The sequence below is a fragment of the Ranitomeya variabilis genome, chromosome 6, assembly GCF_051348905.1.
Source record: "Ranitomeya variabilis isolate aRanVar5 chromosome 6, aRanVar5.hap1, whole genome shotgun sequence".
Lineage (NCBI taxonomy): Eukaryota > Metazoa > Chordata > Amphibia > Anura > Dendrobatidae > Ranitomeya > Ranitomeya variabilis.
In genome coordinates this window covers 43,924,499-43,941,280 of record NC_135237.1, presented here as the reverse complement: position 1 = coordinate 43,941,280, position 16,782 = coordinate 43,924,499, and positions in this window count along the sequence as shown.

Genomic DNA, 16,782 nt, shown 5'->3' with positions numbered 1-16,782 from the left:
TCATATAGAGTCTCTCTGGGAACAGAGGCATATCCCCCCCTCAGAGGGATGGTGGGATGAGGTCATCTTTCATTGTTCAAGTATTCAATCAATCTGCATAGTTTGTCCTTCACTGTTTGCAGGTCAACAATTTTCATGGACTTACAATGGGTAATCAACATATTAACAAACATTGATTGTTCAATTACCCTGCATCCCTGTGTTTCAAGGATAGCAGTACAGTATGTTGCAACAAATATCAATTCAAGAGTCAATGTTCAGGCTCATATGAACAATGGCTTATATCTCTTGACCCACTGAAGAAAAATATATCAGGCCTAATGGAGCATAAATGCTGTGTCGTCACATCCACCCATGTAAAGAAAACTTCTCTAATATATAAAAATAATTGCTATTAATGGAAAACAAATTTAAGATGTGTTTTATTGGTACTTTGTGAACAAAAAAAATAGAAATGTGAAAAAAGGGACGTCTCCCCCCCCCCCCAAGAAAATTTGCTGATAGCAGCCAAGAAAAAAGAAAAGAAAAATTATATAAAAATTAGGCCTTGCATATCATGAAAGAAAAAAAAAAATACTTGACTCTCGGTACAAGAAAAAAATTTAGAGCTCCTAAAATTGACGCTACTTAAAAATGTGTCCATTCAGGAATCAGTGAAAATGGTCCAGACTCAAACTGGTTAACACCAGATGTTTGATGCGAAAAAACTAATGAGTCAACTTCAATATCATTTTTGCATATATATATAGTATTTGATCCAGAGGGAAGAAAGTTGTCACTCAGGGTTTTACGCTGTATGGCTCCATACATTCTCCATTGATGCAGTGAAGTAGTCCTGTGTCCTTAGCAGAGAAACACCCAAAAAACATAATGTTTTCACCTCCATGCTTGACAGTGGGGACTGTGTTCTTTAGGTCATAGGCAGCATTTCTCTTCCTCCAAACACAGCAAGTTGAGTTAATGCCATAGACCTCAATTTTTGTCTCATCTGACCACAGCACCTTCTCCCAATCACTTACAGAATCATCCAGGTGTTCATTGGCAAACTTCAGATGGGCCTGCACATGTGCCTTCTTGAGCAGGGGGACCTTGTGGGCACTGCAGGATTTTAAACCTCTACAGCATAATCTGTTACCAATGGTTTTCTTGGTGTCTGTGGTCCCAGCTGCCTTGAGATCATTAACAAGTTCCCCCCGTGTAGTTTTAGGCTGATCTCTCACCTTCCTCATGATCAAAGATACCTCACGAGGTGAGATTTTGCATCGTGCCCCAGATCGATGTCGATTGACAGTCATTTTGTATTTATTTTATTTTATTACTTTTGCACCAATAATTGTCTCCTTCTCCCTAGCGTCTTGCTTATGGTTTTGTAGCCCATTTCAGCTTTGTGCAGGTCTATGATCTTGTCCCTGACATCCGTATGAAGCTGTTTGGTCTTGCCCATGTTGTAGAGGTTAGAGTCTGACTGATTAATTGGGTCTGTGGACAGCAGTCTTTTATAAAGGTGACTATGTAAGACAGCTATCTTTAATGCAGGTAACAAGTTGATTAGTAGCATCTAACTGGTCTGTAGGAGACAGAACTCTGGTTGGTAGGGGATCAAATACTTATTTCTCACTGCAAAAAGCAAAATAAACTTATATAATTTATACAATGTGATTTTCTGTGATTTTCTGGATTTTACTTTTATATTCTATCTCTCAATGTCAAAATTAACCTACCCTAAAAATAATAGACAGTTCATGTCTTAGTCAGTGGGCAAACTTACAAAATCAACATACAACATATACTTAATTCCCCCACTATATATATATATATATATATATATATATATATATATATATATATATATATATATATACTATATATATTTATTTATTTATGTATATATAGTGGGTACGGAAAGTATTCAGACCCCTTTAAATTTGTCACTCTTTGTTTCATTGCAGCCATTTGATGAATTCAAAAAAGTTCATTTTTTTCTCATTAATGTACACTCTGCACCCCATCTTGACTGAAAAAACAGAAATGTTTAATTTTTTGATAATTTATTAAAAACAGAAGCACAAATATCACATGGTCATAAGTATTCAGACCCTTTGCTCAGACACTCCTATTTAAGTCACATGCTGTCCATTTCCTTGTGATCCTCCATGAGATGGTTCTACTCCTTCATTGGAGTCTAAATGTGTTTAATTAGACTGATAGGACTTGATTTGGAAAGGCACACACCTCTCTATATAAGACCTCACAGCTCACGGTGCATGTCAGACCAAATGAGAATCATGAGGTCAAAGGAACTGGTCAATTATCTAATTAAAAGTTATATTTTAGGGGCATATTGTGGTTCTCTTTTGGTCAATAATATTTATATATGCTCCGTTCCAATTAGTTTTGTTTTTCTCTCTTGTCAAAGGAACTGGCCAAGGAGCTCAGAGACAGAATTGTGGCAAGGCACAGATCTGGCCAAGGTTACAAAATATTTTCTGCAGTGCTCTAGTTTCATAAGCTCAATGGCCTTCATAATACTTAAATGGAAGAAGTTTGGGACCACCAGAAGTCTCCCTAGACCTGGCCATCCAGCCAAACTGAGCAATCGTGGGAGAAGAGCCTTGGTGAGAGACGTAAAGAAGAACCCCAAGATCACTGTGGCTGAGCTCTAGAGATGCAGTAGGGAGATACGAGAAAGTTCCACAAAGACAACTATCACTGCAGCCCTCCACCAGTCAGGCCTTTATGGCAGAGTGGCCCGACGGAAGCCTCTCCTTAGTGCAATCAAATGAATAAGGCAGCACTCTGTAGCGCCATAGCTTGCAAACATGAAATATGAAAATTGAATTGCATTACTGCACTAGAAATATAAAAAATTGAGAAAGCTTAGCGCATAAATTGGCCAATTCATGTGTACCTGGTAGCCACGGTAAGGTGTTTCTCGTTACCAGGACCTTGGCATTGTTTAGGTCCTGGTAACGAAAAACGCCTTACCGAGGATACCACACGGCTTCCAGGTACACATGAATTGGCCAATTTATGCGCTAAGCATTCTCAATTTTTCATATTTCTAGTGCAGTAATGCAATTCAATTTTCATATTTCATGTTTGCAAGCTATGGCGCTACAGAGTGCTGACTTATTCATTTGATTGTATAAGAGTTGGTGACTCTAGGTTACCACCTGTTCACACCTATTCTATGTTTGGATGTGACGGTAAGTTTTTTGAAATTTCTCCTCAGTGCAAAACATATGAAAGCCCGCTTAGAGTTTGCTAAAAAAAACACACAAAGGACTCCCAGACTATGAGAAATAAGATTCTCCGGGATGAGACGAAGATAGACCTTTTTGATGATAATGCTAAGCGGTATATGTGGAGAAAACCAGGCACTGCTCATTACCTGCCCAATACAATCCCAACAGTGAAACATGGTGATGGCAGCATCATGCTTTAGGGGTGTTTTTCAGCTGCAAAGACAGGGACAGCTAAAATAACAGAGGAGTGGCTTCAGAACAACTCTGTGACCATTCTTGACTGGCCCAGCCAGAGCCCTGACGTAAACCCAATTGAGCATCTCTGGAGAGACCTGAAAATGGCTGTTTACCAACGTTCACCATCCAAACTGACGGAACTGGAGAGGATCTGCAAGGAGGAATGGCAGAAGATCCCCGAATCCAGGTGTGAAAAACTTGTTGCATCATTCCCAAGAAGACTCATGGCTGTACAAGCTCAAAAGGGTGCTTTTACTCAAGGTCACCCAAAAGCAGTGTGAAAGACTGGTGGAAAGCATGCCAAGATGCATGAAAGCTGTGATTAAAAATCATGGTTATTCCACAAAATATTGATTTCTGAACTCTTCCTGAGTTAAAACATTAGTATTGTTGTTTCTAAATGATTATGTTATTATTTTTTGTTATTTTAACCATTTCTCATTTTCAGAAAATAAATACAAAATGTATTGCTTGGAACTTCGGAGCCATGTTGTCAGTAGTTTATAGAATAAAAGAAGAATTTACATTTTATTCAAAAATATATCTAGAAAGAGAAAAATCAGACAAACTGAAAAATTTGCAGTTGTCTCTTAATTTTTTCCAGAGCTGTATGTGTGTTTCACTGAAGCTATTAGCTTCAGTGATGTGAAACCCAGAAGTTTGCTCCAGCACGCTATGTGTTGTAAGATATTAATCAGACACTTTAAAGGCTGCGTTTTTGTGGAGAACCATAGAGCGGGTGGGAGGTTGTCCACCTTATCTCCACCCATGGAGTGGTTTGGAGTTTAAATAGTCAGCCTCCTGAGACATTGGGTGTTCAGTGGGTCTGGAGCAGGGAGCTCCAGAGAAGTGTTTTTGTTTATGTTAACTATACTGAACCTGGCTGTTATATCATGAGCAGGCAGGTCGTCACAGCTGCAGAGACTGTATACCACTTTGTTTGTTTTTTTTCCCTGTTTTGCCCAGAGGGCTGTTTTTATTTTCACTTCACACTGGCTTATTCCACATATCTAGCCAGACCAGAAGATTTAAAGAGACAGTGTACTTGTGTCCACCTTCATGTGCTGCTGAGTGAGCTGACCTACCACAATATATATATATAGTATATAGTATATATATATATATATATATATATATATATATATATATGTGTGTGTAATGCCAGCATCCCTATGTGCCTCCCCCTTTCCCTGGTAGGTACGCCGACATACTCACCATCCCGTGCTCCTGTTGCAGTGATTTGGTATAGTGAGGTGACACGTGCACTTCATGTGTCTTAAAAGAGTAGCCAATACCTGGGTGGCATCTGATATTTATGCACCCTCCCCAAAGTGTCTGTTGAACATCTGGGACTTTAGTGTCAACTTGTCTTTAAGCTGCTAAGTCCGTTGTCAGGTCCTGCTTTTACCCGAACCACTCCATGGGTCTGTATGACCTAGGCCTCAACTCTGAACCTGTACGTGTATCTGATCTTGTCTGAACCTGCTTCCCTGGATCTGTTTGGCCTATGCCTGAACTCTGAAGCTGTATCTTGTTTCTAATGATCCGTGAACCTGCTGTGTCTGAATTAGGGCCTGTCTCTTAGCCTGTTTGCATCTAAGTCTTGATCTTTCCCTATACCTTTCATGTCAGATTCTGGATCTGTCACTGAATCTTTTAGTGCCTCAATCAGTAATTGCGTACACACCTGCTGTGTCTGAATCAGTACTTTCCTCCAAACCTGTTGTTTGTTTCAGTCCCTCCTCTTAAACCTGCTGTTTCAGAAGCAGTACCCCCTCCTAAACCTGCCATGTCTGAATCAGTATCTACCTCCAAACCTGCTGTGTCAGAAGCAGTACTTTTCCTAAACTAGCTGTGTCTGAATCGGTACCTATCCCTAATATGTTGTCACTGGACAACATTAGTGATCAGTGTGTACACTTGCTACTTCATTGTAAGTACCCTGTGTGAATCTGACTGTGTGTCCCTGTTTTTGTATTTGTCCTGTGTGAACCTGGTCCTGTCTGTCCTGTGTTTACCTGTCATTGTGCTTGTCTAGTGTGAGCCTGACCCTGTCTATTCTGTGTGAATCTGCTCCTGTCTTTGTTGTAGGAACCTGCGGTTCCATACCTGTCCGCACCTGTGGTTCTGTACCTGTCGCCTCTGCGGTTCCCTGCCTGTCCGCATCTGCGGTTCTGTACCTGTCCGCACCTGTGGTTCTGTACCTGTCCGCATCTGCGGCTCCCTGCCTGTTCGCTTCTGCGGTTCCCTGCTTGACCTCATCTGCGATTCTCTGCCTGTCCGCACCTGTGGTTCCCTGCCTGTCCGCATCTGTGGTTCTGTACCTGACCACATCTGTGGCACCCTGCCTGCCCGCATCTGCGGATCCCCACCTGACCGCATCTGTCGTTTCCTGCCTGTCCGCATCTGCGGTTCTGTACCTGTCCACATCTGCGGCCGTATCTGTCAGCATCTGCAGTTCCCTGCCTGTCTGCATCTGCGGTTTTCTGCCTGTCCACACTTACAGTTCTTTGCCTGTCCGCATCTGCCGTTCTGTACCTGTCGGCATCTGCAGTTCCCTGCCTGACCGCATCTGTGGTTTCCTGCCTGACCGCATCTGTGGTCCCCTGCCTGTCCGCATCTCTTGTTCCCTGCCTGTCCGCATCTGTGGTCCCCTGCCTGTCCGCATCTCTTGTTCCCTGCCTGTCCGCATCTGTGGTTCCCTGCCTATCCGCATCTGCCGTTCCCTGCCTATCTGCTTCTGCGGTTCCTTGCATGTTGCACTCAAATTCCATGGCCTGAATGCCCTCTCACCATGCAACACTCCATTGCTGAACAAAAAAGCATGTTGAAGCATGTTTACAGTTTTCTCAATAACATTTAGACTGTGAAATACTGAAAGAAAATTGAACTCTTTGGATGCTATAATACATACCATGTTTAGAGGTCAAAATACCCTGCATATCACCCCAAAAACAACACACTAACAGTGAAGTGTGGAAGTGGAAACATCATGGTGTGGGGCTGTTTTTCAGCACCTGGCACTGGCAAACTTCATACAATTGAAGGAAAGATTAATGGTCAAATGTACTGAGACATTCTTGTTAAATATCTGCTGCCATCTACCAGGATGATGAAGGTGAAGCAAGGGTGGACATTTCAGCAAGACAATGACCTCAATCATACAGCCAAGGAAACTCAATTGGTATCAGAGAAAGAAAATAAAACTGCTAGAATTTCTCAGTCAATTACCTGACCTGACCTGAATCCAATAGAGTTCATAGAAGGAGCTTACAGAACCTTCAGGATCTGAAGAGTGTTTGTGTGGAAGAATGGGCTAAAATCACACTGAGCAATGGAAGAGTTCAGAAATCAATATTTTGTGGAATAACCAGGATTTTTAATCACAACTTTCATGTGTCTTGGCATGCCTTCCACCTGTCTTTCACACTGCTTCTGGCGCAAAAATGTAAGCAGTTCTTCTTTGTTTGATGGCTTGTGACCATTAGGGTTGAGCGAAACGGGTCGGCCATTTTCAGAAGTCGCCGACTTTTGGCAAAGTCGGGTTTCATGAAACCCGACCCGACCCCTGTGTGGGGTCGGCCATGAGGTCGGCGATCTTCTGAATCTGGTATCGGAATTCCGATACCGAGTTCCGATATGTTTGCGATATCGGGAATCGGTATCGGAATGCATATTTAAGTGTAAAATAAAGAATCAAAATAAAAAATATTGATATACTCACCCTCGGATGCGCCCTGGTACTAATCGGCAGGCTTCTGTAGCGCCCCCACTGCCGCAGGGCCGAGGGGTACCCGGTACCGGGCCTCTGAGTCTCTGCTCTGGGGTTGTCACGGTGGCTAGACCCGGTCCGTGACCCTGCTGAGGGGCGTACAGTGAATGATAGATATGGATGGTGGTCGTGGTGCGGTGTAGTGCCGGTCGCAGTAAATAACGAGGACACCAGGTTGCAGTCTCTTTACCTCTTTACTGAAGATCTCTGGGTCCTCAGTCCGGAATACGGTTCACCAGGCTGCGCAAGTCCGGCCGGTCCAATGGCACCTCCAGAGTTCTCTTTGCAGGTGGAAATCTGTGCCTTCCCGCTAGCGCTATGTGTTGTGGTCCTCCCCTGCTGTGCTTACGGGATAGTACCCCACAACTGTTGTGTCTGTTTCTGATGTTCCCTCACAACTCGTTCGGATGATGTTCTTCTCCTCCGTCCCTCCCTGATGTTCTGGTTAGGACGGCACCCGTATGACGAGTAGGCTCGGAGCTCTTCCGGGACCCTAGAATCGCCCCTCTCCTAGTGCGCCCCCCATGTCTTCATAGGTGATGTATGTTAGACAGCCCGCCTGAGACTGACTGTCCTGCCGTGGTTTGAAGTATTGCTTGGAGCTAGATATATAAATACTTCCTCGGCGTTCCGGCCGCCGGTTGTGCGCCTCAGTAGGATGTTGCCTCGGTCTTACAGCACGACTCCTACTGGTATTTCTCCTCTTGCTTTGATCTCGTTTCTCACTCAGCACAATATATCTCGCTTCTGATCCTTTCTTAGGGCACCGCCGCTATGCTGAGCAGGCATGGTCCCGTGACGTTCTTCTTTGTTGCCAGGCCTCTGTCAGGGTCCCAAACCTGACAGGGACCCTACCGAATCTTCCCCCACAACACCCTCTGCCACAAGGTGTTGCCTGGTTCCAACCCAGTCAGCTTTCTGACTAACTTCCTGCCTGACCCCCAGTTTACCCACTGTGGTGAGGAGTGGCCTAATAAATAGCACCCTTAGCTCCCCCTGGAGGCCCGACTGTGAAATGTATTGGTGTATGTGATACCTGGTCAGATGAACTCCTTCAGTGCCATCAGACGTACCATGAAGAGAATATAATGGGCACACTGTAAAGTTCAATGATGGTGCTGGCTAAACATCCAACTTCAAATATACAAAAAGTAGCCGCACTCAAGTCTTGATTTCAAATGTGAAGAATTTTCTTAGTTTTTATTCTTTTAATTCAAGTGCACAGGCACCACCACATAATTTTACAGAGAAAGCAAGTGATTGCGGACAATACGGTGACGTTTCAACCTGATACGGTCTTTTTCAAAATCTCACTTAAGTAAGAAGTGTAGTTTAGGAAGAAGGGAAATAGGAAGAGAGTCCCCAAGGACAGCTCAAGGTAGAATTCAGGAGTAAGGTGTCCGTCTCATTGGTGGTGCACCACCAATGAGACGGACACCTTACTCCTGAATTCTACCTTGAGCTGTCCTTGGGGACTCTCTTCCTATTTCCCTTCTTCCTAAACTACACTTCTTACTTAAGTGAGATTTTGAAAAAGACCGTATCAGGTCGAAACGTCACCGTATTGTCCGCAATCACTTGCTTTCTCTGTAAAATTATGTGGTGGTGCCTGTGCACTTGAATTAAAAGAATAAAAACTAAGAAAATTCTTCACATTTGAAATCAAGACTTGAGTGCGGCTACTTTTTATATATCAGACGTACCATAGCCCCCCTTAGCGGCGGAGCCACAGTACTGCAACGACCAGGACTCTGGGGCGCTGCACTCCCCCCCGGTTAAATCCAGTACTCCGGGACTGGGAAGAAAACAACAATACAGGTTAGCAAAAAGACATACAATTTTTGTGAGTGCAATAACAGTAAGCATATTTAAACAGGCTTCCCTTTATGGGAGGTGAGGACACTTGAACGTTACAAAACATGGTTAAATATTATAGCAACATGCTATAGACAACTTTCTTTTACCCAACCGGGTATTCTACTTAGTGCAAAATTGTTGAACAATAATTTAACATTGCCTTTAAGGATGTACACTCTAAATCCACTAAAGACCTTCTTATAACACATTATAAGGCATTTAACTTCATACTCCTTCTTTAAATCTGCAGGACCACCTGTCCTAGATGCTCCAGACCTACTGCCTCTCCTTTCGTTACAGGACCGCCCCTTTCAGCCCGGGCCTCTGTCCTTCCACTGCTATACACAGTATAGAACATAACATTTACTTTCAGTTTGAAATTACTGAGCCATCTCTTTATGGCTCCTAAGAGGACTCACCACTAACCCCTATGGGTTCCCTTCTTGTCCTCATCCTTCTATCAACATTATTGAATCTTTCTTACAATTTAACTAGTTAGTTACATTTAACTCTTACATATCAGCATTATTACTTTCTCTTTTTCAGACATTATTGCCACCCAACTGTCTTAACGCAATACGGTTCATCAGCGCAATACTTGAACATCCCCTTTAAGAGGGGATCAAGTCTCTATGAGGTAGCACATCTTCTCACACTACCAGTTCGTACTCAGCAAAGGCTCCGGTATGGTATCTTCGCAAAGAGTCCTTCTTTAAGTAAAACCAGTAGGGAGCACCTTTAAGAAGGTGCAAACTATTTACAAGCAGTTTGTATCATGCACTGTTCATGATCGCGGCAGTTCTTGATAACAAAGAGGAAAATAGAAAATAACCAAAAAGCAATAGGGATCCCGGGTCAACAAAGGGATCCCTTTAAAAGTTAACCCTGGACGGGTTTAGCAGCAACGTGGTAGAACAGTAACTATTTACATGTCATGAAGTAGTAATATCTTACTCATTTGATGCCGAAGGTGGTTTCCTTCCGGGCCTCACCAGACCAACGGGTCGCGCTGCCGATCCAAGGAGCGGTTCCTGTCCCAGCAATGACAGGATCCCTCGCCGTGATGCTCTTCTCACTGATGGGCCGGCACGCCCCCAAGGTACGTGGTGGGCCCGGGTTCCCCGCTGCTCCGCAGGGACAGGTTCCATTGCCTTTTTGGCAGGAGGTTCATCTTCGGATGTTTCGGCGGCGGCCTGGAGTGCGACGCACCGCTGGACGCCCCGAGCTATCCAGCCAGCTTCACCCATTTCCCTCCTCCACCTGGTGTAGGTTACAGCGTCACCTGGCTCCAGGTCGCGAGTGAACCTTCCCCCGCAGGGCTCTACTTCCTCCCGGTCTACACGGACCTGTAGCGGCTCCCCAATCTCCTGTATAACTCCCCTTCCTTTCCGGGAGTTAAAGGATACCACTACACCCCAGTGTGATGGCGGGGTTTCTTCTACGCTGGTCAAGTCAATCTGGGCTGCAGGCTGGGGCCGGCTCCGCCACGCCGTCATTAAGCGCCGCAGGTGTTCGGCCTCCGGCAAGATCCTCATGCCCTGTGTCTGCAGCGTACCTTCAGCCGCGGCCGGGTTGGGAAGAGCAGAGGACACCGGAGACAGGCATACCTCCGTGGGCTGGCCCAGCCGAGCGAGCACGCGGGCATCAGCCTCCAAGCGGCGTGCTATCTGTCGGGCCTCGGCTGCGGCCACACACTCCTCGGACATCTGCCAGTTAGGTCGACCCATCGGTGGTTCCGTGAGGGCCAGTCCCCGCAACGATGGCATCTCCGAGGCTGTGTCCGGTGATGCGGCTCCATGCCGAGTCAGGTCATCCCCACGCGGTGCTCCCGGCGTCGCCATCTTTATCTCCTCCCCAGCGTCTTCTTCCCGCGGTCTCTTTTGTGGGCGGCCCCATCTCCATGGTCTCCACCCTCCAAACAGGATCAGGAGGCGGACCTCGGCTGTTGACGGACACGTCCTCAGGACACAGAAATATTTAGACTGGGCGGCCATTGTCCTTTGCGCTCTTCAGCTTGTCCACGCCTACTCCACACCCCTCTTCTTCTCCTGCGCTCTCCTCAGCGCTGCAATGGCGGCGGATTTTGGCGGCAAATGGCACAGCACAGTCCTTGCAATAAAGTGCAGTCCAAGCACAGTAAATCACAGTTCCAAGGCACACATGACCTGATTCTTCAGGCTTAAGTAGATCCTGTTCGTGACGCCAAGTTGTAGCGCCCCCACTGCCGCAGGGCCGAGGGGTACCCGGTACCGGGCCTCTGAGTCTCTGCTCTGGGGTTGTCACGGTGGCTAGACCCGGTCCGTGACCCTGCTGAGGGGCGTACAGTGAATGATAGATATGGATGGTGGTCGTGGTGCGGTGTAGTGCCGGTCGCAGTAAATAACGAGGACACCAGGTTGCAGTCTCTTTACCTCTTTACTGAAGATCTCTGGGTCCTCAGTCCGGAATACGGTTCACCAGGCTGCGCAAGTCCGGCCGGTCCAATGGCACCTCCAGAGTTCTCTTTGCAGGTGGAAATCTGTGCCTTCCCGCTAGCGCTATGTGTTGTGGTCCTCCCCTGCTGTGCTTACGGGATAGTACCCCACAACTGTTGTGTCTGTTTCTGATGTTCCCTCACAACTCGTTCGGATGATGTTCTTCTCCTCCGTCCCTCCCTGATGTTCTGGTTAGGACGGCACCCGTATGACGAGTAGGCTCGGAGCTCTTCCGGGACCCTAGAGTCGCCCCTCTCCTAGTGCACCCCCCATGTCTTCATAGGTGATGTATGTTAGACAGCCCGCCTGAGACTGACTGTCCTGCCGTGGTTTGAAGTATTGCTTGGAGCTAGATATATAAATACTTCCTCGGCGTTCCGGCCGCCGGTTGTGCGCCTCAGTAGGATGTTGCCTCGGTCTTACAGCAAGACTCCTACTGGTATTTCTCCTCTTGCTTTGATCTCGTTTCTCACTCAGCACAATATATCTCGCTTCTGATCCTTTCTTAGGGCACCGCCGCTATGCTGAGCAGGCACGGTCCCGTGACGTTCTTCCTTGTTGCCAGGCCTCTGTCAGGGTCCCAAACCTGACAGGGACCCTACCGAATCTTCCCCCACAACACCCTCTGCCACAAGGTGTTGCCTGGTTCCAACCCAGTCAGCTTTCTGACTAACTTCCTGCCTGACCCCCAGTTTACCCACTGTGGTGAGGAGTGGCCTAATAAATAGCACCCTTAGCTCCCCCTAGAGGCCTGACTGTGAAATGTATTGGTGTATGTGATACCTGGTCAGATGAACTCCTTCAGTGCCATCAGACGTACCATAGCCCCCCTTAGCGGCGGAGCCACAGTACTGCAACGACCAGGACTCTGGGGCGCTGCACTTCCTTCCTAAGAATGAGCGCGTGAATGACCTGCGGTGACGTCGCGGCTTGTGATTGGTCGCGAGCGGTCACATGGACAAGCCGCGACATCATCTAAGGTCCTTCACGCGCTCATTCTTAGGAAGGAAGGCTGCCAGAAAGAAGCAGGGCGCGTCCGAGGGTGAGTATATACCTAATAGGAATATACTCACCCTCGGACGCGCCCTGACTATATATATATATACACAAAAAAAAAATCTAAGAATCAGTGGGATCTGTTGAAGTGTTCCAGAGTTATAACCACATAAAGTGACAGTGGTCAGAATTTTAAAAATTGGCCCGGTCATTAAGCTCTGTCACTAAAGGGTTAATGCTCCTACATAGGCTGGTGACTGTGTGTGTGTGAGGGCTGTCCCACACGTCCAGATAATTCCGGTACCGGTGAAAATCGGTACCGGAGTTATCCGTGTCCGTGTGCCCGTGAGGCCATACGTGCGGCCGCCCGTGTGCCGAGTGGGTACCACACGGAGCGTGTGGTACCCACGCGTGTGGTACACAGCATCGTGCTGAAGCCGCGATTCATATCTTCTGTGCAGCAGCGTTTGCTGCATAGAAGATATGAATAATAGTGTTTAAAAGAAAGATCTATGTGTCCGCCGCCCTCCCACCCCCTGTGCGCCCCCCCGCTGTTCTGAAAATACTCACCCGCGTCCCTCGTTGGCTGTCGATGCTTCCTGTGCTGGCCGCCCCTTCTACTGTATGCGGTCACGTGGGGCCGCTCATTTACAGTCATGAATAGGCGGCTCCACCCCTATGGGAGGTGGAGCCACATATTCATGACTCTAATCGTCGGCCCCACGTGACCGCATACAGTAGAAGGGGCGGCCAGCACAGAACACAGCGAGGGAGGCGGGTGAGTATTTTCAGAACAGCGGGGGGGCGCACAGGGCGTGGGAGGGCGGCGGACACATAGATCTTTATTTTAAAAACTATTATTCATATTTTCTCTGCAGCAAACGCTGCTGCAGGGAACATATGAATCGCGGATTCAGCACCAGTGGGGGGGACAGCGCTTACTGTAGCGCTGTCTCCTGCACGCCACACGGACTGCAAACGGAGAAGGTCCGTGTGTGGTCCGTGTTTTACACGGACCCATTGACTTTAATGGGTCCGTGTAATACGTGCGCTCCCACAAACACTGACATGTCTCCGTGTTTGGCACACGGAGACACGGTCCGCAAAAAATCAATGACATCTGCACAGATGCATTGATTTTTATGGGTCTACGTGTGTCAGTGTCTCCGGTACGTGAGGAAACTGTCACCTCACGTACCGGAGCCACTGACGTGTGAAACCGGCCTGAGAGTGTGTCTTTATTTATTATTAATGGGGGTACCTGGCTGAAGAGGTTGAACAAGGAAATTATATCACAATATTTTTTTTAATAATATATCTTTATTTGGCTTACAAAAATGCATACAAATCCGCATGAAAATCCGCATCAAAAATACATAAAAACGCGCGGAATTTCCACAAGCAAATCTGCAACGTGTGCACATAGCCTTATTGCGAGGCGTATTTGAATATCCAGTTTCATAAAATAACAACTTATTCTGAAAAACTGCAAATAAATGTAAATATAGAGACTTTCCAAATGTTTTTTTTACAGACTGAGATTTTGCATGGTTAAAGTGAACCTGTCACTTTGAAAAAGGCTATTTACCTGCATATTTAGGGTTAGTATGCAGGTAAATAATGCTGCCTTACTGAAGCAGACCACTGTCTATCAGTGGTGGCTGGTCTCTGAGGGAATAATAAAACTTAAAAGGTTCATCCATTGGAGCTTGCAAGCACTGCTCTGAAGATCACTGGATCTGGCAGTCTTGAGTGCACAATTCAGGCTAACGGCATGACGACACAATAGGAGTGTCCCGGTCACTCAGCAAGCAGGGAAGCAGGTTGTGAAGTAGAGTATTAGTGCCACAAACTAATTTCCTCAACACAACTATTACAAAAAAATAATAATGTCGCTTAAATGTCTCCTATCCTTGGAAGGTCTCCTAACCTCGGAAGGTCTCCTATCCTCTGAAGGTCTCCTATCCTTGGAAGGTCTCCTATCATCGGAAGGTCTCCTATCCTCGGAAGGTCTCCTATCCTTTGAAGGTCTCCTATCCTTGGAAGGTCTCCTATCCTTTCAAGGGCTTCTATCCTCAGAAGGTCTCCTATCCTCGCAAGGTCTCCTATCCTCGGAAAGTCTCCTATCCTCGGAAGGTCTCCTATCCTTGGAAGGTCTCCTATGCTTTGAAGGTCTCCTATCCTTGGAAGGGCTCCTATCCTTTCAAGGGCTCCTATCCTCAGAAGGTCTCCTATCCTCACAAGGTCTCCTATCCTTGGAAGGTCTCCTATCCTATGAAGGTCTCCTAACCTCGGAAGGTCTCCTATCCTCAGAAGGTCTCCTATCCTTTGAAGGTCTCCTATCCTCGGAAGGTCTCCTATCCTCGGAAGGTCTCCTATCCTCGGAAGGTCTCCTATCCTTGGAAGGCCTCCTATCCTCGGAAGGTCTCCTATCCTCAGAAGGTCTCCTATCCTCAGAAGGTCTCCTATCCTCAGAAGGACTCCTATCCTCAGAAGGACTCCTATCCTCAGAAGGTCTCCTATCCTTTGAAGGTCTCCTATCCTTTGAAGGTCTCCTATTCTCAGAAGGTCTCCTATCCTCAGAAGGTCTCCTATCCTCGGAAGGTCTCCTATCCTTTGAAGGTCACCTATCCTCGGAAGGTCTCCTATCCTCAGAAGGTCTCCTATCCTCGGAAGGTCTCCTATCCTTTGAAGGTCACCTACCCTCGGAAGGTCTCCTATCCTCGGAAGGTCTATCCTATGAAGGTCTTCTAACCTCGGAAGGTCTCCTATCCTCAGAATGTCTCCTGTCCTTTTAAGGTCTCCTATCCTTTGAAGGTCTCCTATCCTCAGAAGGTCTCCTATCCTCAGAAGGTCTCCTATCCTCGGAAGGTCTCCTATCCTTTGAAGGTCACCTATCCTCGGAAGGTCTCCTATCATCAGAAGGTCTCCTATCCTCAGAAGGTCTCCTATCCTCAGAAGGTCTCCTATCCTCAGAAGGTCTCCTATCCTCAGAAGGTCACCTATCCTCGGAAGGTCTCCTATCCTCAGAAGGTCTCCTATCCTCGGAAGGTCTCCTATCCTTTGAAGGTCACCTATCCTCGGAAGGTCTCCTATCCTCGGAAGGTCTATCCTATGAAGGTCTCCTAACCTCAGAAGGTCTCCTATCCTCGGAAGGTCTCCTATCCTTTGAAGGTCTCCTATCCTCGGAAGGTCTCCTATCCTCGGAAGTTCTCCTATCCTCGGAAGGTCTCCTATCCTTGGAAGGCCTCCTATCCTTTGAAGGTCTCCTATCCTTTGAAGGTCTCCTATCCTCAGAAGGTCTCCTATCCTCAGAAGGTCTCCTATCCTCGGAAGGTCTCCTATCCTTTGAAGGTCACCTATCCTCGGAAGGTCTCCTATCCTTGAAAGGTCTCCTTTCCAAGCGTGGAAATCTCTGCCTGAACCTCCTGTGTAGATGAAACAAAGGGTCAACTTCTCTGAATTACATCAGTTGGACACAAAGCAGCTAAATTACATTTATAGGTAACCTGTACACTGTACATGTGCGGTGCTGTACGCATAGGACACTGCTAGCTAAATTCCAAAATCAAACATTTTAGAGTCATGTAAATGAAAACAGTCTCCTCAGTGCTATCCTGGTATAGAATATATGATGAGGTGTCTGTCGTGATTTTTTTTATTTTTCCAAAAAAGCAATATCACAATAAAGGGGTTTCCCATTTTAGACACTTATGACATATCCTTGGTATCTGTCATAAATGTCTTATAGATGTGAGTCCCATCAGGGTCCTGTAGCTATCTCCAGAATTACATGCATCCAACCCGCTTTACGAGGCCGCCACTACCTGATACCTCCTGGTGGACGATAAATGAAGAGGTGGTCTTTCAAATGTGTTGCTATGTTAATTTATTTTTATGCATAGAAACAACCATATGGCATAAAGGCGTAAGGAAGGAACACCTATTTCATGGCACCTAAATCCACCAATAGCAGAAAAAAAAGCTTTGGGTATGCAGAGATCCCAAATGCCAGATACCCTTTTTTCTGACTTGATAAGTAAGTTGGGAATTGTCAAGTTCTCTTGATAAATAAGTTGCTAATTGGGAAACCCTCCCCCCATTCATATTAGGTAGTCAGCTAAACAATTATCTAAGGGCAAGTGCAGACGTGCTTATTTTCAGTCCTGGTGCGATCCGACAAAACATCAGATTTAACTCT